Consider the following 22,841-nt stretch of genomic DNA (forward strand, 5'->3'; position numbering starts at 1 on the left):
CCCACTGTTGATTTCTTCACTCCAAGCTGGTTGGCTATTGCAGATTCAGTCTTCCCAGCCTGGTGCAGGGCTACAATTTTCTTTCTGGTGTCCTTTGACAGCTCTTTGGTCTTCACCAAAGTGGAGTTTGGAGTCAGACTGTTTGAGGGTGTGCACAGGTGTCTTTTTATACTGATAACAAGTTTAAACAGGTGCCATTACTACAGGTAATGAGTGGAGGAAAGAGGAGACTCTTAAAGAAGAAGTTACAGGTCTGTGAGAGCCAGAAATCTTGATTGTTTGTTTCTGACCAAATACTTATTTTCCACCATAAAATGCAAAAAAAATGTTAAAAAAACAGACAATGTGATTTTCTGGATTTTTTTTTCTCAGTTTGTCTCCCATAGTTGAGGTCTACCTATGATGTAAATTACAGACGCCTCTCATCTTTTTAAGTGGTGGAACTTGCACTATTGCTGACTGACTAAATACTTTTTTGCCCCACTGTATGTTTATTTGTGAACCATTCCAATGTAGATTTTGCTTTATGTTTGGGATCATTGTCTTGTTTTCTTCAAGAATGGTCCTGTATTTGGCTCCATCCATCTTCCCATCAATTTTAACCATCTTCCCTGTCCCTGCTGAAGAAAAGCAGGCCCAAACCATGATGCTTCCACCACCATGTTTGACAGTGGGAATGGTGTGTTCATGGTGATGAGCGGTGTTGCCTTTATGCCAAACATATTGTTTGGCATTGTTGCCAAAAAGTTCGATTTTGGTTTCATCTGACCAGAGCACCATCTTACACATGTTTGGTGTGTCTCCCAGGTGGCTTGTTGCAAACTTTAAAGGACACTTTTTATGGATATCTTTGAGAAATGGTTTTCTTCTTGCCACTCTTCCATAAAGGCCAGATTTGTGCAGTGTACGACTGATTGTTGTCTATGGACAGACTGTCCCACCTCAGCTGTAGATCTCAGTTCTTCCAAAGTGATTATTGGCCTCTTGGCTGTATCTGTGACCTGTCTTCTCCTTGTTTGAGATGAAAGTTTAGAGGGACGGCCGGTGTTATGACCTGGTGGTTAGGACAATTATGGACCTGGTGGTTAAGAGCACACGGAAAGACCTGATAGTTACAATAATATAGGACGAGCTCTGAGACGTGGGAACTCTGCTGACCGCAATCCCTAATCCTATCACACACACTAGAAATAGCCGTGGATTGCTCCTAACGCTCCCTATGCAACTCGACACAGCCTAAGAAACTAGCTAGCCCTAGAGATAGAAAAATAAAGCCTACCTTGCCTCAGAGAAATTCCCCAAAGGAAAAGGCAGCCCCCCACATATAATGACTGTGAGTAAAGATGAAAATTACAAACACAGAGATGAAATAGATTTAGCAAAGTGAGGCCCGACTTACTGAACAGACAGAGGATAGGAAAGGTAACTTTGCGGTCAGCACAAAAAACTACAAAAAGACCACGCAGAGGGCGCAAAAAGACCCTCCGCACCGACTCACGGTGCGGAGGCGCTCCCTCTGCGTCCCAGAGCTTCCAGCAAGCAAGACAAAATCAAAATAGCAAGCTGGACAGAAAAATAGCAAACCAGAGAAAAGCAAGCAGGAACTTAGCTTCTGCTGGGAAGACAGGTCACAAGAACGATCCAGGAGAGAACAAGACCAATACTGGAACATTGACAGGTGGCATGGAGCAATGATCTAAGTGGAGTTAAATAGAGCAGCCAGCTAACGAATTAACCTCGTCACCTGTGGAAGGAAACTCAGAAGCAGCAGCTCCACTCACAACCACCAGAGGAAGCCCATGGACAGAACCAGCCAAAGTACCATTCATGACCACAGGAGGGAGCTTGACAACAGAATTCACAACAGTACCCCCCTTGAGGAGGGGTCACTGAACCCTCACCAGAGCCCCCAGGCCGACCAGGACGAGCCAAATGAAAGGCACGAACCAGATCGGCAGCATGAACATCGGAGGCAAAGACCCAGGAATTATCTTCCTGACCATAACCCTTCCACTTGACCAGGTACTGGAGTTTCTGTCTCGAAATACGAGAATACAAAATCTTCTCCACCACATACTCCAACTCCCCCTCAACCAACACAGGGGCAGGAGGATCAACGGATGGAACCACAGGCGCCACGTATCTCCGCAACAATGACCTATGGAACACATTATGGATGGCAAAAGAAGCTGGAAGGGTCAAACGAAACGACACAGGATTGAGAACCTCAGAAATCTTATACGGACCAATGAAACGAGGCTTAAACTTAGGAGAGGAAACCTTCATAGGAACATAACGAGACGACAACCAAACCAAATCCCCAACACGAAGTCGGGGACCCACACAGCGCCGGCGGTTAGCGAAACATTGAGCCTTCTCCTGGGACAATGTCAAATTGTCCACCACATGAGTCCAAATCTGCTCCAACCTATCCACCACAGTATCTACACCAGGACAGTCTGAAGACTCAACCTGCCCTGAAGAGAAACGAGGATGGAAACCAGAATTGCAGAAAAACGGCTAAACCAAAGTAGCCGAGCTGGCCCGATTATTAAGGGCGAACTCAGCCAAAGGCAAAAAGGACACCCAATCATCCTGATCAGCAGAAACAAAGCATCTCAGATATGTTTCCAAAGTCTGATTAGTTCGTTCGGTTTGGCCATTTGTCTGAGGATGGAAAGCCGAGGAAAAAGACAAATCAATGCCCATCCTAGCACAAAAGGCTCGCCGAAACCTCGAAACAAACTGGGAACCTCTGTCCGAAACGATGTTCTCCAGAATGCCATGTAAACGAACCACATGCTGGAAAAACAATGGCACCAAATCAGAGGAGGAAGGCAATTTAGACAAGGGTACCAAATGGACCATCTTAGAGAAGCGATCACAAACCACCCAAATGACCGACATCTTTTGAGAGACAGGGAGATCCGAAATAAAATCCATAGAGATATGCGTCCAGGGCCTCTTCAGGACCGGCAAGGGCAAAAGCAACCCACTGGCACAAGAACAGCAGGGCTTAGCCCGAGCACAAGTCCCACAGGACTGCACAAAAGAACGCACATCCCGCGACAAAGACGGCCACCAAAAGGATCTAGCCACCAAATCTCTGGTACCAAAAATTCCAGGATGACCAGCCAACACCGAACAATGAACCTCAGAGATAACTCTACTAGTCCATTTATCAGGGACAAACAGTTTCTCCGCTGGACAACGGTCAGGTCTATCAGCCTGAAATTTTTGCAGCACCCGCCGCAAATCAGGGGAGATGGCAGACAAAATTACCCCCTCTTTGAGAATACCCGCCGGCTCAGGAACACCCGGAGAGTCGGGCACAAAACTCCTTGACAGGGCATCAGCCTTCACATTCTTAGAGCCTGGAAGGTACGAAACCACAAAATCAAAACGGGAGAAAAATAGAGACTAACTAGCCTGTCTAGGATTCAACCGTTTGGCAGACTCGAGATAAGTCAAATTCTTGTGATCCGTCAAGACCACCACGCGATGCTTGGCTCCTTCAAGCCAATGACGCCACTCCTCGAATGCCCACTTCATGGCCAACAACTCTCGATTGCCAACATCATAATTACGCTCAGCAGGCGAAAACTTTCTAGAAAAGAAGGCACATGGTTTCATCACCGAGCCATCAGAACTTCTTTGCGACAAAACAGCCCCTGCTCCAATCTCAGAAGCATCAACCTCGACCTGAAACGGAAGCGAAACATCTGGCTGGCACAACACAGGGGCAGAAGAAAAACGACGATTCAACTCCTGAAAAGCCTCCACAGCCGCAGAAGACCAATTGACCACATCAGCACCCTTCTTGGTCAAATCAGTCAATGGCTTAGCAACACTAGAAAAATTACTGATGAAGCGACGATAAAAATTAGCAAAGCCCAGGAACTTTTGCAGACTCTTCACAGATGTCGGCTGAGTCCAATCATAAATGGCCTGGACTTTAACAGGGTCCATCTCGATAGTAGAAGGGGAAAAAATGAAACCCAAAAATGAAACCTTCTGAACTCCACAGAGACACTTTGACCCCTTCACAAACAAAGAATTCGCACGAAGGACCTGGAACACCATTCTGACCTGCTTCACGTGAGACTCCCAATCATCCGAGAAGACCAAAATATCATCCAAATATACAATCAGGAATTTATCCAGGTACTCTCGGAAGATGTCATGCATAAAGGACAAATACTGATGGAGCATTGGAAAGCCCGAATGGCATAACCAGGTACTCAAAATGGCCCTCGGGCGTATTAAATGCTGTTTTCCATTCATCACCCTGTTTAATACGCACAAGATTATACGCACCACGAAGATCTATCTTGGTGAACCAACTAGCCCCCTTAATCCGAGCAAATAAATCCGACAGCAGCGGCAAAGGGTACTGAAATTTGACTGTGATCTTATTAAGAAGGCGGTAATCAATACAAGGTCTCAAAGAACCATCCTTCTTGGCCACAAAAAAGAACCCTGCTCCCAATGGTGACGACGACGGGCGAATATGACCCTTCTCCAAGGATTCCTTTACATAACTCCGCATAGCGGCGTGCTCTGGCACAGATAAATTGAACAGTCGGCCCTTAGGAAACTTACTACCAGGAATCAAATTGATAGCACAATCGTAATCCCTATGAGGAGGTAGGGCACTGGATTTGGGCTCATCAAATACATCCCGGTAATCCGAAAAAAACTCCGGGACTTCAGAAGGGGTGGATGACGAAATAGACAAAAATGGAACATCACCATGTACCCCCTGACAACCCCAGCTGGACACAGACATAGATTTCCAATCCAATACTGGATTATGGACCTGTAGCCATGGCAACCCCAAAACGACCACATCATGCAGATTATGCAACACCAAAAAGCGAATATCCTCCTGATGTGCAGGAGCCATACACATGGTCAGTTGGGTTCAGTACTGAGGCTTATTCTTGGCCAAAGGCGTAGCATCAATTCCTCTCAATGGAATAAGATGCTGCAAGGGCTCCAAGAAAAAACCACAACGCCTGGCAAACTCCAAGTCCATCAAATTCAGGGCAGCGCCTGAATCCACAAATGCCATAACAGAATAGGACGACAGAGAGCAAATCAGAGTAACGGACAAAAGAAATTTCGACTGTACCGTACCAATGGTGGCAGACCTAGCGAACTGCTTAGTGTGCTTAGGACAATCGGAGATAGCATGAGTGGAATCACCACAGTAAAAACACAGCCCATTCCGACGTCTGTGTTCTTGCCGTTCAGCTCTGGTCAAAGTCCTATCACATTGCATAGGCTCAGGTCTATGCTCAGATAATACCGCCAAATGGTGCACAGCTTTACGCTCACGCAAGCGTCGATCGATCTGAATGGTCAAAGACATAGACTCATTCAGACCAGCAGGCATGGGAAATCCCACCATGACATCCTTAAGGGCTTCAGAGAGACCCTTTCTGAAAATTGCTGCCAGGGCACATTCATTCCACTGAGTGAGTACAGACCACTTCCTAAACTTCTGACAACACACCTCCGCTTCATCCTGACCCTGACACAGAGCCAGCAGGATTTTCTCTGCCTGATCCACTGAATTAGGTTCATCATAAAGCAATCCGAGCGCCAGAAAAAACGCATCAACATCACGCAATGCCGGATCTCCTGGCGCAAGGGAAAATGCCCAGTCTTGAGGATCGCCACGTAACAAAGAAATAATGATTTTCACTTGTTGAACAGGGTCACCTGAGGAGCGAGGTTTCAAAGCAAGAAACAATTTACAATTATTTTTGAAATTCAGAAACTTAGATCTATCTCCAAAAAACAAATCAGGAATAGGAATCCTAGGCTCTAACATAGGATTCTGAACCACAAAATCTTGAATGTTTTGTACCCTTGCAGTGAGATTATTCATACAAGAGGACAGACCTTGAATGTCCATATCTACACCTGTATCCTGAACCACCCAGAGGTAAAGGGGAAAAGAGAGACAAAACACACTGAAAAGAAAAAAAAATGGTCTCAGCACTTCTCTTATCCTTCTATTGAGATGCATTAGTACTTTGGGCCACCTGTACTGTTATGACCTGGTGGTTAGGACAATTATGGACCTGGTGGTTAAGAGCACACGGAAAGACCTGATAGTTACAATAATATAGGACGAGCTCTGAGACGTGGGAACTCTGCTGACCGCAATCCCTAATCCTATCACACACACTAGAAATAGCCGTGGATTGCTCCTAACGCTCCCTATGCAACTCGACACAGCCTAAGAAACTAGCTAGCCCTAGAGATAGAAAAATAAAGCCTACCTTGCCTCAGAGAAATTCCCCAAAGGAAAAGGCAGCCCCCCACATATAATGACTGTGAGTAAAGATGAAAATTACAAACACAGAGATGAAATAGATTTAGCAAAGTGAGGCCCGACTTACTTAACAGACAGAGGATAGGAAAGGTAACTTTGCGGTCAGCACAAAAAACTACAAAAAGACCACGCAGAGGGCGCAAAAAGACCCTCCGCACCGACTCACGGTGCGGAGGCGCTCCCTCTGCGTCCCAGAGCTACCAGCAAGCAAGACAAAATCAAAATAGCAAGCTGGACAGAAAAATAGCAAACCAGAGAAAAGCAAGCAGGAACTTAGCTTCTGCTGGGAAGACAGGTCACAAGAACGATCCAGGAGAGAACAAGACCAATACTGGAACATTGACAGGTGGCATGGAGCAATGATCTAAGTGGAGTTAAATAGAGCAGCCAGCTAACGAATTAACCTCGTCACCTGTGGAAGGAAACTCAGAAGCAGCAGCTCCACTCACAACCACCAGAGGAAGCCCATGGACAGAACCAGCCAAAGTACCATTCATGACCACAGGAGGGAGCTTGACAACAGAATTCACAACAGGCCGGGTCTTGGTAGATTTGCAGTGGTATGATACTCCTTCCATTTCAATATGATCGCTTGCACAGTGCTCCTTGGGATGTTTTAAAGTTTTAGAAATCAATTTGCATCCAAATCCAGCTTTAAACTTCTCCATAGCAGTATCATGGACCTGCCTGTTGTGTTCCTTGGTCTTCATGATGCTCTCTGTGCTTCAAACAGAACTTTGAGACTATCACAGAGCAGGTGCATTTATACGTAGACTTGATTACACACAGGTGGATTATATTTATCATCATTAGGCATATAGGACAACATTGGATCATTCAGAGATCCACAATGAACTTCTGGAGTGAGTTTCCTGCACTGAAGGGCTGAATAATATTGCAGCCCCACTTTTCAGTTTTTGAATTTCCACAAAAATTAAAAATAACCAATAAATTTCGTTCAACTTCACAATTGTGTTCCACTTGTTGTTGATCCTTCACCAAAAATTTACATTTGGTATCTTTATGTTTGAAACATGATAATTTTACAAGCAGGAGCCTGCTAATGCAGCCGCCCCTGCCTGTAAAAACTGGGGAAAGAATGGGAAGAAGGGGAACGTAGCTACCTAGACTTGCGGTGCCGCGCCCCCTGATGGCATAACCTCAGATGAACTCGAGCGTGAGAAAATATTCAGAAAAATTCCCACGCTAAAGTTCATACCAGCACGGGGTGCAGCACCACAAGTCTAGGTAGCTACGTTCCCCTGCTTTCAATTCATTCCCCAGTTTTTACAGGCAGGGGTGGCTGCATTAGCAGGCTCCTGCTTGTAAAATTATTTAACCCCTTCAGATGGATTTACAGCGTGGGACATTACTGTACAGCGGACAGGTATGGGATATTGTTGTTTTTTTATTTTTCCTTTTTTACAGAACGAGGGTCGTCATTTGGATTGAGAGTATAATAAACTATTACATCACCCTGTGTCTTTATTTCAATAAAATACTTTTTTCCTAATGTGTGTGTGTTTTACTAACCATTTACTACTATTGGATTAATAATGGAGAGGTGCCTTATTGACTCTCTCCATTATTAACCAAGCTTAATGTCACATTACAATAGCAAGGTGACATTAACCCTTCATTACCCCATATCCCACTGCTACTCTGGAGTGGGAAGAGAGAGGCTAAGTGCCAGAATAGGCGCATCTTACAGATGTGCCTTTTCTGGGGTGGCTGGGGGCAGATGTTTTTAGCCGGGGGGGGGGGGGATAAACAAAGTTCTTCACTAGGCTATTAATATCTGCCCTCAGTCACTGGCTTTCCCACTCTGGCGGAGAAAATTGCGCGGGAGCCAATTTTTTCCGTGATTTAACCCATTATTTTAACAGCTAGAGCCCCCAAATTTTGCACACAGACACTTGGAACATTATTAGTGAGGAATATGTAAAAAAAATATGGGATATGAAATGGTTTACTGTATGTAAACCATGTCTCATATCCTGTCGGGTTTGGGAAGGAGATAGCAAAAGCCGGCAATTGAATTATCGGCTTTTCTGCTATCTAGCACTGTATGAAATATAAATATATACATATATATATGTGTCTCACTGACATATATATATATATATATATATATATATATATATATATATATATACCTATTCTATGTGTAGACATTTATTTTACCTATTCTAATAAAACCTGTCAGTGTGATTTTACTGTACACCGCACTGAATTGCCGGCTTTTCTATAGAACACCGCTGCGTATTTCTCGCAAGTCACACTGTTGGTCCGTGTGTAATCCGTATTTTTCTCTCTCCCATTGACTTTCATTGGCGTATTTTTTGCGCAATACGCTGACAAACGCAGCATGCTGCGATTTTCTACGGCCGTAAAATACGGATGCGTAATATACGCCAGATAGAAGCTGCCCTATAGAGAATCATTGGTCCGTGTGCAATACGTAGTTTTTGCGCATCTCATACGTCCGTAAAACTCTCTACTGTGACGCCGGCCTTAGATGGCACACACAATGATTGTAATGCTATTGTCTTTACACCATTAGAAAAGTCATTGTCAAAACCACATACAGTAGGTCTACTTTTTCTTTTCTTCTCTACAGGTTTTTTGCGACAGGATGGTATTTTAATGTACGGTATGCATGCAAAAATAAAAGTTTAAACTGTTTGGAATCAATTGCTGGACAATGCATCCCTTCCATTTGTGCATCTACAGTACAATTAAACAAAAAAGATTCAAATGGGTAGAACTCCTTTTGGTAAGGCCACAACCAAAGATTGGTTCACTGTCAAAGGTTCAGCTGAATTTAGCAAGGGAAGGGCTCACAAATGTCCCTCATAACAGTCATTGCAGGGCATATAGGCAGAAGTTATCCTGATGGGAGCCCCCATTTGAAGTATATAACAAGTCATATGTCATAGAGGAAAATTAAATTTCATACAAGTAGGGACCTCTTGGAGTGACAAGGTAATTACTATATAAGATCAGCTCTGGGAAAGTCACCAGGACGGGGATTCGTTTACGCAGAGGCAGGGAAGTACAATTCCCAGGCAAGAGCTTCCTCTGATCAAAGCACTGTTTTGAGACTTTTTGGAGACAGTGGTCAGTGATGAATATTTGGGGTTTGCATCGAATTTTGCATCAATCCGATATTTATGGAAGATATATTTTGGGAGTTGTAAAAAAGGGACGAACATAACACATTCACTCATATCATCGTAAGGCCATTCTAACCCGTCCTACTTTACACTGGTTTGATGGATGATGCTATCCATGCCATGTTTCATTGCTATAGAAATGTAAAATCGCAGACTATGGCGTGGAACCCCCAGGGGCAAAGATATCCTCAAAGCACAGCCCCCATATGAGCTCACTAAGGGAAGGTATGTGGGCATAACCTTGCCCATATAAAAATGAGAGTTTGAGTGTATGTCATTTTTCATTCTGTAATATATGGTTTGCTATTCCGAGATCACCATAAGAGCATGCACCGCCCCCGGTGGCGGCCATATTCCCGAAGACCAGCGCACGTGGAACCCTGGAAGTGCCGGGGCTCTGGCCAGTCGCAAAATGTCGGCAGAGCCCCGGGCAGCACCGGACACCCACGCAGCACCGCTGGGCACCGGAGACACCCGCAGCAACAGCCTGCAACCGCCGGGCACCCGGAGACACGCGGCAGCAGCACAAGATCCCCGCAGCAGCACACATCGGAGCTCCACTCATCCCTGCCTGTGGCCTGGAGCATCTCCCCACTCCTGCCTCCTCCAGCAGCGACCCTGGGACCCCGCTTCACTGCAGCCACCACCCCCTGTAAGCAATAAGATGCAAGGATTAAAAGAAGAACCACCAATTTATTAAAAAATATTTTTTTCTTATTTTTCTCCTCAAAATTTGGGGTGCGTCTTATAATCCGAAAAATACAGTATCCAGGCATTGGAATCAGAGCTGTATATACCATATGCTCACTGTGAGTTCCCCCATAACCAGCCTAGTAGTGGAAGCAGCCGCGGCCTCGTCCATCAGTCAATTGCATAATTGTCCTGATGATTGGAGGCATCTGTCACGATTGCCCTGACCGCTGTCACCAATGGGTCAGGATTCACACCGTGACCGTCACCCCTACGTCACGGATTGAGGTGACTTTAGGCCAACAGACGGCTATCACATGTGCAGGGGGGCTTATCTTAGTTATCCCTCCACTCCACGATGTGATGAGAAAACACACACAAGGCTATTGACCTCTTAGTTTACAGCAGGGGCTCATTCTAGGTATCCCACTGTTTTCAATATACCACAAACTGCAGGGATTTATGTATATCCCGCTTACAGTTCCACTTAACACTTGCAGCTCTCTGGCGCCCCCTTACTCTCAGGTCAGATTAGGTACTGCACCCTGGGTAATTAGTCGCCAGAAAGGCTGCCTGCTATGTACTGGCTATTGGGCACGCTGCAGCGACGCGATAACTACTCCCACTCAGGCAGGAACAATAATTATCAACGCCGCAGTCGCTACCGCATCACTCAACTATCACTATCGCTGACACCAGCTTCGATTAAACGGGTCCGAAGCTAACCCAACACAGTAGCGTAATTCTCTTCCAGAGACAGGGTGCGTTTAGAGCATGGAGAATGAACTAACATATAATATTATATCCCATAAAAAATTAGGCAGTGCTTTATCAAAAATATTTTATAAAGATGTTATAAATGAGACAATTGCAAATATGTACAAGGGTAATTATAACATAAAGGGAATAAATGAGAAAAAACAACACTCACATGTTCAAAGCATGACAGGCAACCAGGCTAGGGCAGTTTTCCATACGTCCCAACTCATGGGATGTACTCAGCTCTTCCAGGAAAATAGGACAAGAAGGAGCTGGGGATGTGTGCAGACAGTTATAGCTTAAGCCTGTAACATCCCAGAAAGGGGTTGGATCACCTCGTCCCTCCTACCTCTTCAGTTTACTGATTTTACCCTAACCTATATCTAATTTCTATAATTCTGCTACAAAACATCTCATAGTCCTAACCAACCCATCATTCATCTCGGATTAACGTGAGCATTCTAATGAGATCAAATATGTCCTATCTGGGATACATATTTACAGAGAAAACCATACTTCTTTACCAGACGGAGTTAGAAGCCCGTGTTTCGGGGAATGGGTAGGTACACCGAGTGAGAATAAGAATATATATTTTCGTATATCTAGCTTAAATCGCTTGCCTAATATCTAACAAAAACTAAACAAAGAATCTTTCATGGATCCTCGAAGGTTCTACTTCACTTATAGCTGAACAAGAGCTTACACAGGAAATGCCGGTCGTAAATAACTTTGGCTCTCCTAACCCCCACACTCTCTGAGAAGGAAAGCCAGGAATTTGCAGTATCACTCCAAGAAGGGGGGCTTAGCCCACGCAGGCTAGCAAGAGAACTACTTATGATATTTCATACCATATCGTGACACCTCCCCCTTTTGGTGTGCGCTAGGGAGGCAGTACCCCACGGTATGCCTCCATGGGCACCTCAGTAGGTTCACCCTGGCGGGAGAGTCCATCTGCATTCCCATGCTCTTTGCCCGTTTTGTGTTCAATGGTGAAGTCAAACTGCTGAAGGGCAAGGCTCCAGCGTAGCAACCTGCCGTTGGTTCCACACATGGTGTTTAGCCAGCGCAGAGGGTCGTGGTCGGTCACCACAGTGAAGGTGCGACCGTACAAGTAGGGCTGCAAGCGCTGCAGGGCCCAGACTATGGCCAGGCACTCCTTCTCGATGGTGGAGTAGGCCACTTCCCTCGGCAAAAGCTTCCGGCTCAGGTATAACACGGGGTGCTCTTGGTCCTCCGAGTCAACCTGGCTGAGCACAGCACCAAGGCCAAACTCGCTGGCGTCGGTCTGCACCAAGTACGGTCGACTGCTGTCGACTGCTTTCAACACAGGGGCGTTGCACAGTGCGGTTTTCAACGCCTTGAAGGCCCCCTCACAGCCATCTCTCCAGTTGACGATGTGGGGTAGCTTCTTCCTGGTGAGGTCCGTCAAAGGTTTTGCCAGGCTACTATAGTGCTGTACGAAGCGCCTATAGTACCCTGCAGTGCCCAAGAAGGACATCACCTGTTTCTTGGTCACGGGAGTGGGCCAGTTCACGATCACTCCCACTTTGTCAGGCTCTGGCTTCAGGCTGTTCCCGCCTACCCAGTGCCCCAGGTAGTGAACCTCCCTCATGCCCATCTGACACTTTCCCAGCTTGATAGTCAGTCCTGCTTGGTGAATTCGCCTGAGCACCTCCTCGAGATGCTGCAGGTGTTCCTTCCAGGAGGGACTGAAGATGGCAATGTCATCCAAGTACGCCACGGCGTACGTCTCCAGTCCCTGAAGCAGGAGGTTGACCATCCGCTGGAAAGTGGCAGGGGCATTCTTCATGCTGAAGGGCATGACCGTGGACTCGTACAGTCCAAAGGGTGTGATAAAGGCGGACTTTTCCTGCGCCTCGGGGCTCAGGGGAATCTGCCAGTATCCTCGACTCAGATCCATTATTGTTAGGTAATCTGCGCCAGCTAACTTCTCAAGCAGCTCCTCGATGCGCGGCATTGGGTGCGCATCCGAGGCTGTGATGGCGTTGAGCCCCCTGTAGTCCACGCAGAACCGGGTGGTCTGGTCCTTCTTTGGCACGAGAACTACAGGTGATGCCCACGCGCTCTTTGACCGTCGAATCACCCCCAGCTGTAACATCTCATCGATCTCTTGGCGCATAGTCTGCTGCACCTGGTCAGAGATTCGATAGGGTGTTCGCCGTAGTGGGGCGTGATTCCCGGTGTCCACCTCGTGGACTGCTAACTGAGTCCTCCCAGGTCGGTTGGAGAACACGACCCGGAAGGGTTCCAGTATGGTTTGCAACTGCAACCGCTGGGATTCAGTTAACGAGGCACTTACCTCCACGTCCTCGATGGACCCATTGGCTTTGGCTTGGGCCAGCATGTCCAGGAGGGTGTCTTCCTCACCGTCTTCGTGCAAGCCTTCATCATGTTGACGTGAAAGACCTTTCGCCTACCCCGAGCATGGTCAAGCGTGACCACGTACGTGACCGGGTTGAGCTGTTGGTGGACGACGTACGGGCCCTCCCAGGCTGCCTGAAGCTTATCCGTTGGTACGTGGACCAGCACCCACACCTTTTGACACACGTGGTAGGTCCGCTCCCGGGTGTTCTGGTCGTACCAGTGCTTCTGATCAGCCTGAGCCTGCGTCATGTTGTCATGCACCAACTGCGTCAAGGTCTGCATCTTGTCACGGAAGCGCATGACATACTCCACTATGGACACTTCAGAAGGGTTCGGCTCCTCTTCCCAGGATTCTCTTACCAACCCCAGGGGTCCCCGGACTCGCCTGCCGTACAGGAGCTCGACGGGGGAGAACCCCGTCGAGGCCTGCGGAACCTCTCGGTAAGCGAACAGCAGGTGTGGAAGGTACCGGTCCCAGTCGCGGCCTTGAGTCTCAACCAGCATGCGTAGCATCTGTTTGAGGGTACCATTGAAGGGTTCACACAAGCCATTGGTCTGTGGGTGATACGCACTCGATACCAGGTGCTTCACCTGCATTCTCTTACAGAGAGCCTCCATTAGGCGAGACATAAATTGGGTCCCTTGATCAGTAAGCATTTCCCTGGGAAACCCTACACGTGAAAAGATGGCCAACAGGGCATCCGCCACCTTATCTGCCCTAGTTGACGACAGAGCTACTGCCTCTGGGTACCGGGTAGCATAGTCTACCACAGTAAGGATGTATTGCTTTCCAGAGCTGCTGGGGACGGCCAGCAGGCCCACAATGTCCACCGCGATCCTCTGGAAAGGCTCCTCTATCACTGGCAAAGGGATCAGGGGAGCCTTAAGAGCAGGCCCCGCCTTCCCCACTCTTTGACAAGTGATACAGGAGCGGCAGTAGTTTGACACATCTGTCCCCATCTTAAGCCAATAGAAGTGTTGAGACAGCCGGGCCTTAGTTTTGCTGATCCCCAAGTGTCCAGCTAGCGGGATCTCATGGGCAATCCGCAACAACTCACCCCGGAATTGCTGCGGGATGACCAGCTGTCTTTCCCTCAACCACTCCTTTTGTGATTCTCCGGGTACGGTCTCCCGGTATAACCTTCCTCGTTCCCAGAACACCTTCTCCTTATCAGCCTCGGAGAAGTGCGTCCCGGCAAGTTGTCTCAAACTCTCTAGGCTCGCATCTGTGTGCAGAGCGGCCTGAAACTCCTGGCTAGGGGAAGCCAAAAGCGACGTCAGGGCCCCTTCCCCACGGGAACCCTCTTGGACCTGCTCTGGGTCCACCTCTGGTTCAGTCACAGTAATGACTGAGGAGGGTCCGGAAGGCAGACAGTTATCTGCGTTCCGGGCACTCTGACTGCGGGTGACAGCAGCTACGTAGGCTGTCTCCCCGGGGGTTTCTACAGGCCCATCAGCCGATGCTACTATGGGCTCTACCTCCCCATCCATCCCCAACACTCCAGGGGCAGTGCTACTTATGGGCCAGTTACCTTCCTCGGTGGCACTGGTCACTTTCATGGCGTCACCTTCCTCACGGTTCCCATGCATCTCCCCATTTCCTGTAGCACCGACACTTGCCCCTGTTAGGGGTTCCTCAGCCGTCTCACTCCGCAGAGCGACGTGGCTGGGCACGCCTGTACCTATGGACACATTAACCTTCACAGAAAAATCATTATCAGGTTCAGCTGGCACAGGTACAACATTTTCACCATCAATCCTAGGGAAAGAATGGTTATTAGATGCATCATTACAAGATAAAGCATGGTCAGGTAACACATGCGATTTCCCATCATCATCATCATCAGGGTTAACTTTACCCTCATTAGTAGATTGGGGAGGGGTGTCAGGGACGTAGTATGCAACCATCCTCCCCAAATCAGTCCCCAACAAAACATCAGTGGGCAAATTATCAGACAGCCCCACTTCCTTCACCCCGCTCCCGGCACCCCAATCAATAAAAACCCGGGCCATCGGTAAGGGACAGCTGATGCCCCCAATCCCAGTGACAGTTAGGGTTTTCCCCGGAATGATTTCTTCAGGGGCCGCCAGTTTGGGTCGGATGAGGGTTCGTTCAGCCCCGGTGTCCTTGAGGCCTGTAGCAACATGACCTCCCACAGTGACGGGCTGTACGTTGTCACACACCCTCCCAACCACACCACCCACCAAAAGAACTGCTGCATTAGGCCCTGGGGCCTTGGCTGGGGTGTTCTTCTGCTTGGTTGGGCAGGAGGGACCAATATGACCAGTCTGATGGCAGTGGTAACACTTGCGAGGTTCGGTGGTAGGTCTGGTGCTGTTGGCTACGGGGACAGGACCTCTGGAGTGCTGGCTGGCAGGGATACTGGCGTTGGTTGCAGGCTTACCCCCTCTCCAGCTGGTGGTGACTGGCTTCCGCACTTCCGATCTACGGTTGGCCTCATAGGCATCGGCAATCTGTGCTGCTTTCGTCACGTCTTTGGGTTCTCTGTCCATCACGAACTGTCGCACCTCAGCTGGGCAAAGATGAAAGAACTGGTCTTTGATCATCAGGTCTCGCAGCTGTGCAAAGGTGGTCACGGACAGTCCTTGGGTCCACTGGTCAAAGTGGGTCCCCAGTCCATGCACCACATCACTGTAACTGTCGTGTGGGCCACGTTGGAGGGTCCGGAACTTTCTACGGTACACCTCGGGTGTAAGCTGGTACTTGGCTATCAGAGCCTGCTTGATGGCCTCATAGTCACCATCTTGTTCTTGAGGGAGGGCAGCAAATGCCTCCAGAGCTTTGCCTCTCAGCCCTGGTGTCAGGTATTGTGCCCATTCATCTGTAGGCAGCCGGTACTGTCTGCAGGCTTTCTCAAAGGCCCGCAGAAAAGTGTCCAAGTCTCCGTCCTTCTCCATAACAGGGAAGTGATCGGGCCGGGGCTTAGGTATCTGAGCGCTGCTGGGCTCACGTCTGGACTGGGACGACCCCTGCATTTGCAGTCGGGCCATCTGCAGCTGGTACTCCCGCTCCGCTTGGGCCTCTCGCTCAGCTCGCTGGGCCTCTCGCTCGGCTCTCTCAGCCTCTCGCTGGGCCTCTCGTTCGTCTCGGGCCTCCTGCCGATACTGCTGAATCAGCCGTAGGCGTCCCTCATGGTCATCAGTGGGGAGTTCTTCCAAGGCCGCCAGCAGGTGGGCGTCCACTTCGCCCTGATTGCTAATAGGGCCAGCATTCAGTGGTTGGACCTCTGCTGCAGCACCATGTTCGCTGGTGCTGGCCTCTGCGGCCTCTGGGAGTGGTCTAGAGCGGCTTCCCATTGCACCAGTTCAGCGACCATTTGAGTCTTGGTCTTGCCCTGGGAGTTCAGGCCATGGTACGTGCATATCCCAGCCAGAGTGTCCCTCTTCTGCTGTGCGTACCAGGCTTCTCCTTTCGCAGCCATGGTTGCCAAATAAAAGATAGGATAGAAAAACGAAGAGAAAGGGAGGGGATAATTACCAGTACACAATTGTCTCAAGACTAATAAAACACTGAGTTCGTTCTCCAAACTTATTTGTGCAGAGTCCTCGCAAGAACTTTCTGCAAGTTTTTAGTGAGAGGAATGATTACTCAAACCAAATCACTAATGCTCTAAGATATCCCACGGCCTTGCCACCAATTGTCAGGATTCCCCTGACCGCTGCCACCAATTTGTCACAATTCACACCGTGACCGTCACCCCTACGTCACGGGTCGGGGTGGCTTTGGGCCAACAGACGGCTATCACATGTGCAGGGGGGCTTATCTTAGTTATCCCTCCACTCCACGATGTGATGAGAAAACACACACAAGGCTATTGACCTCTAAGTTTACAGCAGGGGCTTATTCTAGGTATCCCACTGCTTTCAATATACCACAAACTGCAGGGATTTATGTATGTCCCGCTTACAGTTCCACTTAATACTTGCAGCTCTCTGGTGCCCCCTTACTCTCAGGTCAGATTAGGTACTGCACCCTGGGTAATTAGTCGCCAGAAAGGCTGCCTGCTATGTACTGGCTATTGGGCACGCTGCAGCGACGCGATAACTACTCCCACTCAGGCAGGAACAATAATTATCAACGCCGCAGTCGCTACCGCATTCGCGGGTCCGAAGCTAACCCAACACAGTAGCGTAATTCTCTTCCAGAGACAGGGTGCGTTTAGAGCATGGAGAATGAACTTACATATAATATTATATCCCATAAAAAATTAGGCAGTGCTTTATCAAAAATATTTTATAAAGATGTTATAAATGAGACAATTGCAAATATGTACAAGGGTAATTATAACATAAAGGGAATAAATGAGAAAAAACAACACTCACATGTTCAAAGCATGACAGGCAACCAGGCTAGGGCAGTTTTCCATACGTCCCAACTCATGGGATGTACTCAGCTCTTCCAGGAAAATAGGGCAAGAAGGAGCTGGGGATGTGTGCAGACAGTTATAGCTTAAGCCTGTAACATCCCAGAAAGGGGTTGGATCACCTCGTCCCTCCTACCTCTTCAGTTTACTGATTTTACCCTAACCTATATCTAATTTCTATAATTCTGCTACAAAACATCTCATAGTCCTAACCAACCCATCATTCATCTCGGATTAACGTGATCATTCTAATGAGATCAAATATGTCCTATCTGGGATACATATTTACAGAGAAAACCCTACTTCTTTACCAGACGGAGTTAGAAGCCCGTGTTTCGGGGAATGGGTAGGTACACCGAGTGAGAATAAGAATATATATTTTCGTATATCTAGCTTAAATCGCTTGCCTAATATCTAACAAAAACTAAACAAAGAATCTTTCATGGATCCTCGAAGGTTCTACTTCACTTATAGCTGAACAAGAGCTTACACAGGAAATGCCGGTCGTAAATAACTTTGGCTCTCCTAACCCCCACACTCTCTGAGAAGGAAAGCCAGGAATTTGCAGTATCACTCCAAGAAGGGGGGCTTAGCCCACGCAGGCTAGCAAGAGAACTACTTATGATATTTCATACCATATCGTGACAGCATCGGATTTGTATTCCCTGACAAACTGACATCTATGGGATCTGTGGGACCTTCACGGTGTCCTCCATGACAAACTGGTGACAGCAGTGGGATCTGCGAGACTCCCCCTGCTGTTTTCCTTGACAAACTGATGGCAACGGTGGGATCTGCGCAACCTCCCCGGCTATATTATTATTTTTTTAACCAATAAATTTTTGTTAAGTTTTAAACCGATACAAGTCATACAGTCAGTACAGATAATAGAATCAGTAATAGGTATATCACATATTACTTGGTTCCTAGAAAAAAAAAGACGGAAGGAGAACTGTAGTATAAAAAAATAGAGATCCTGGCTGTTATTTTTCACAAAATGATGCCAGTGGTGGGATGCGTGGGACCTCTCCAGTGTCTTTTGGCAGCGGTGGAATATCACAGAGTGTTCGTGATCTTTGGTGAATAATCATCCCTCTCACTAAAAACTTGCACGGTGCCTGCAAGAATTCTGTGCAGAGTTTTGAGGATCGGACTCTGTGTTTATTTATACCTGGGATCAAAGGTGTAGCTAGGTGTTTAGCTCGGAGGGGGCGAAACATCTGAATGGGCCCCTAACGATATAACCTTGATTACAACTATGGATGTGCACCCTAATTGTGGGCATTGGGGAACCTCAGCAGATGACAATGGTATTACAAAAAATTTCTGTGCAAAGACCAACACTGATATTACCGCCACATGGTGCCCATATAGCGGTAGATACCAGTACAGATGTTCTTTCTGATGGAGTCGTTCATTTTTCCCATTTTTTTCCATCTTGCCCAGACCACCATGACGACTTCTCCACTCATGAATCGTCTGCAGAGTTTATAACAAAGACACATATGACTTCTCACATTCCCAGCACTGTCCCCATCTATTCCTGACTTGTACAAAATCCTTATCAAGCTTCCGTATATACAGTATGATGAATCCACATCTTCCCTATACAGTGTGATGGGTTCACATCTCCTCTATGCACATTATGATAGGTCCACAAGACTTTTGGGTTTTCCTTGAAATAAACACTTGAAATAGATCACTTTGTTTGTAATTACTCTATATAATATAAGAGTTTCACTTTTTGTATTGAAGAACTGAAAGAAATTAACTTTTAGATGATATGCTACAGGTGCTTCTCACAAAATTAAACTGTCACACAACCAGCCCCCATATGAGCTCACCATGGGGAGGTATGTGGGCGTAACCTTGATCTAATAAAAAATGAGAGGTTGGGTTTCTGTCATTGTTCATTCTGGAAGAAATAGTTCGCTGTGAGAGTGTTCAATTTTCCTAATCGGAGTGCTTCCATCAACAAAGAGCTATTCCTGCAACATCAGGTTTAGTAATTATTTTTCGTTATTCCTTTTTATTTTATGTTATTGTACATACCGTAAAGTTTTCTTCCCATTTTGTATCATCTTTGTATATTTTGTATAAACACTGTATACCTTTTTGGATGAAATATATAAAATGTAATAGCTCTGTTCCTCTTGTTCTGTAAACCGCACCCCTGAAGCTATACACTACCTGTAACTGATGTCCAGTCAAGCTGTATAAACGAATGGTGGTGGCTGTGATTAGTTCTTTTGATTATTGTGGAGTTGGCAGAGATAATAGTGGGTATATATACAGTATATATTCCATGAGTTTGAATTGGAGGTGTATGTACCATATGCTAACTGTACTCCCTGACATCATATATTTTATCAGTGCTCCAAGCTAGAAACACTTCTAGTTCTTTTCACATTCTAATTATGTTCTGACCCTGTTAAGAAAGTTAGAATGAGAACATTATTGCACAGATGAGGAGTGTTGTCATAAGGACATAAAGGCGACACAGAATTAGTGTGCAACTTCTATCACTGAAAACTGAACCTTTCATATAACTATATGACTTCAATAACATTATTTATTTGCCTCACTTATATAGCGACATTAATTCCACAGCGCTTTACAGACATTATCATCACTGTCCCTATTGGGGCTCACAATTTTATTCCCTATCAGTATGTCTTGGTCTTTGGAGTGTAAGAGGAAATCGGAGTACCTGGAGGAAACCCACGCAAACACGGGGAGAACATACAAACTCCTTGCAGATGTTGTTTTTGGTGGGATTTGAGCCCAGGGCCCCAAAGCTGCAGTGCTAACCACTGAACTACCATATTTATCCATTGAAAACTAGCTGAATAAATGAAAAGAATTTGCTCTGTTTTAATCTTATCTTTTAAAACACCAAAAATGATAAAAATAATATTAAAAAATGTGTCCTCTAATGATACAATTTGGAAATTATCTTCAAAACATTATCAATTGATTTTCTCTGCATTTTACTGTTGAGTATTTAAATAATTATGGCCATTCTAGCAGTGACTGTACTGATGTAGCAGAGGGAACCATGAGGGAAAATCGCAGAACGTAATTGGTGATACATTTGTCGTGTGAGTCATTCAGGTCTCGTATGTGACGCACTCCTGTTATGTGGGGGATACCTCAATAATGAGACATGCATTGCAGCACAATTCACATTCTCCTGACCTGTAGGAGTAAAGTCACGACTGATCCCGCAATCTAGAGCCAGATGACAAGAAGCTGAGCCCCTTCCCACACAACAACCAAGAAATGAGAGAACTGCAAAAGCCTCTGGAATGATAGCTTGCTGGTAAAGCCATGATCTATATCAATGTGCAGACTTGGATTGTGATCGCTTAGCTTTCACTGCAATAATTCATTGTAAAAAGAAAAAGCAGAGGCAGCGGTCTATGGTTAATAGGGATGCGGAGGGATGTGCTGAATCAGACAACCTGACCTACCCTATACACCAAGCAAAGGCTCATGGTGGGATTCTGCATGTGCTCATGGCCTCACGTTGCATTGCAGACTGCATGGGGGGTTTGGTCCAATGTCATCCCGCCACAGTGTGAGTGGGGGGTCCTGCTCTGGAGGGTCCAACAACTGAACTTCTACTAGTTCAAGGTTAACGCTGCCGTGGTCATGACAAAGTGGTGCCAGGCCACTGTATAGGGCATGGGGGCACAAAGACATGTACATAGGTTATAGGGGAGCAGACACAGGGCGAGAGGAAGCCAGAGAGCTCTGTGACCCCGCAATTAGCGTAAGGTACAAATTATATATATATATATATATATATATATCTATATAGATATATATATATCTATCTATCTATCTAGATAGATAGATATATATATCTGTGCACAGTAATTTATGACATTAGTTAGAAATATAATATATGATAGAGATATAAATATTATCATAGATACATAGATATTTAGACATCAATAGTATGTGATAGATATGAATATTGTGATCATTTGTTACACACGTATATGATTGGTGGCAGGTCTAGCTGACTCCCAGCTGCAGCAGTGGTAATGGCTCTGGTACAATACATGAGCTTGTGGCAGGAAGACGCCAGCCTCCTGCGCCCTCATTAATGCTGACTCTCCTGCTGCAGGATTTTCCCTCAGATGCCATCACTGCTGCTGTAATGGCACATTGCTAATGAGCAGTGCGCATGGAAGCGGCGGTGCAGCCTCTCACCTCGTCCGTCGTGTCCTGCCGCCGCTGCCTCTTCACAGCATTGCTCTGCAGCCCGCGGCTCCTCTGCAGTGTTCTGGGCAGGCTGCTGCCAGCTTCTCCTCCTGGTCCAGTACGTGCAGCTCAGTGTGCCCCTGCGTGTGCCCAGCTCCCCACATACATGCACCCCCCTTCAGTCCATGGGTTTGTGCCTGCTGCGTCTCCTCTATAGCTCGGTGGGCTTGTGCTCGCTCTCCTCCGTGCTGCAGCTGTCTAGGGGCTTGTGCTTTCTGGTCAGGATGCTCACCTCCTCCAGTCTCTCTGGTAAAGAGCCGCACGCAGCAGTTTCCTGCTCTCCCTCATTCCTAGTCTGTGATGAATCATTCAGGGACATGGTGTAGTTTGTCACTCATGAGCAGCACTCTGGGTCAAGGCAGGGATGAGGGGTAGGCAGGTTAGGCACCTGCTTTGGGCGCTACCTCCGCATTTAAAAAAAAAAAAAAACGACATTGCTGAATGCCTGCGGCCACATACCTTCCTTTGGCCGCAGGCGTTCAGCAACCTGATAGCCTGGGTACAGGTACAAACGGCAGCAGTGTCAGTCACTGACACCACTCACCCCTTTCGCTGCCTGTGCCCCCCACACTCAATTGTATTGACATCTGTACCTCTATCACTACACAAAGATGTCACCATAACCAGGGCTGCCACTAGGAATTTCGGGGCCCCATACTGGCAAAATTTTCAGGGCCTCCTTGAGCCTCCGCCCAGGTTCCACCCTAGCCCTGCCTCCACCCCTCGAACTGTCCACAGTCAAAAGATTTTGACAATGTTGGGCCTTACTCTAACCTATTAAACATTTGTTAAAATATCTACTACAGTTTAGCTATATTTTTATTTATT

The 22,841-nt window shown here is 46.9% G+C and overlaps 1 protein-coding gene across 1 annotated transcript in view; it reads right to left on the bottom strand.

Moving 5' to 3' along the window:
- DIRAS1 (DIRAS family GTPase 1) overlaps positions 1-22,312 on the bottom strand; it is a 73,066-nt gene extending 50,754 nt beyond the window's left edge. Inside the window, exon 1 of the mRNA XM_069740146.1 lies at positions 21,963-22,312. The gene's annotated coding sequence lies outside the window, so the exon portion shown is untranslated. The remainder of the gene's footprint in view (positions 1-21,962) is intronic.
- Positions 22,313-22,841: the final 529 nt, after the last annotated feature.

Source organism: Ranitomeya imitator, chromosome 1 (assembly GCF_032444005.1).
Source record: "Ranitomeya imitator isolate aRanImi1 chromosome 1, aRanImi1.pri, whole genome shotgun sequence".
Lineage (NCBI taxonomy): Eukaryota > Metazoa > Chordata > Amphibia > Anura > Dendrobatidae > Ranitomeya > Ranitomeya imitator.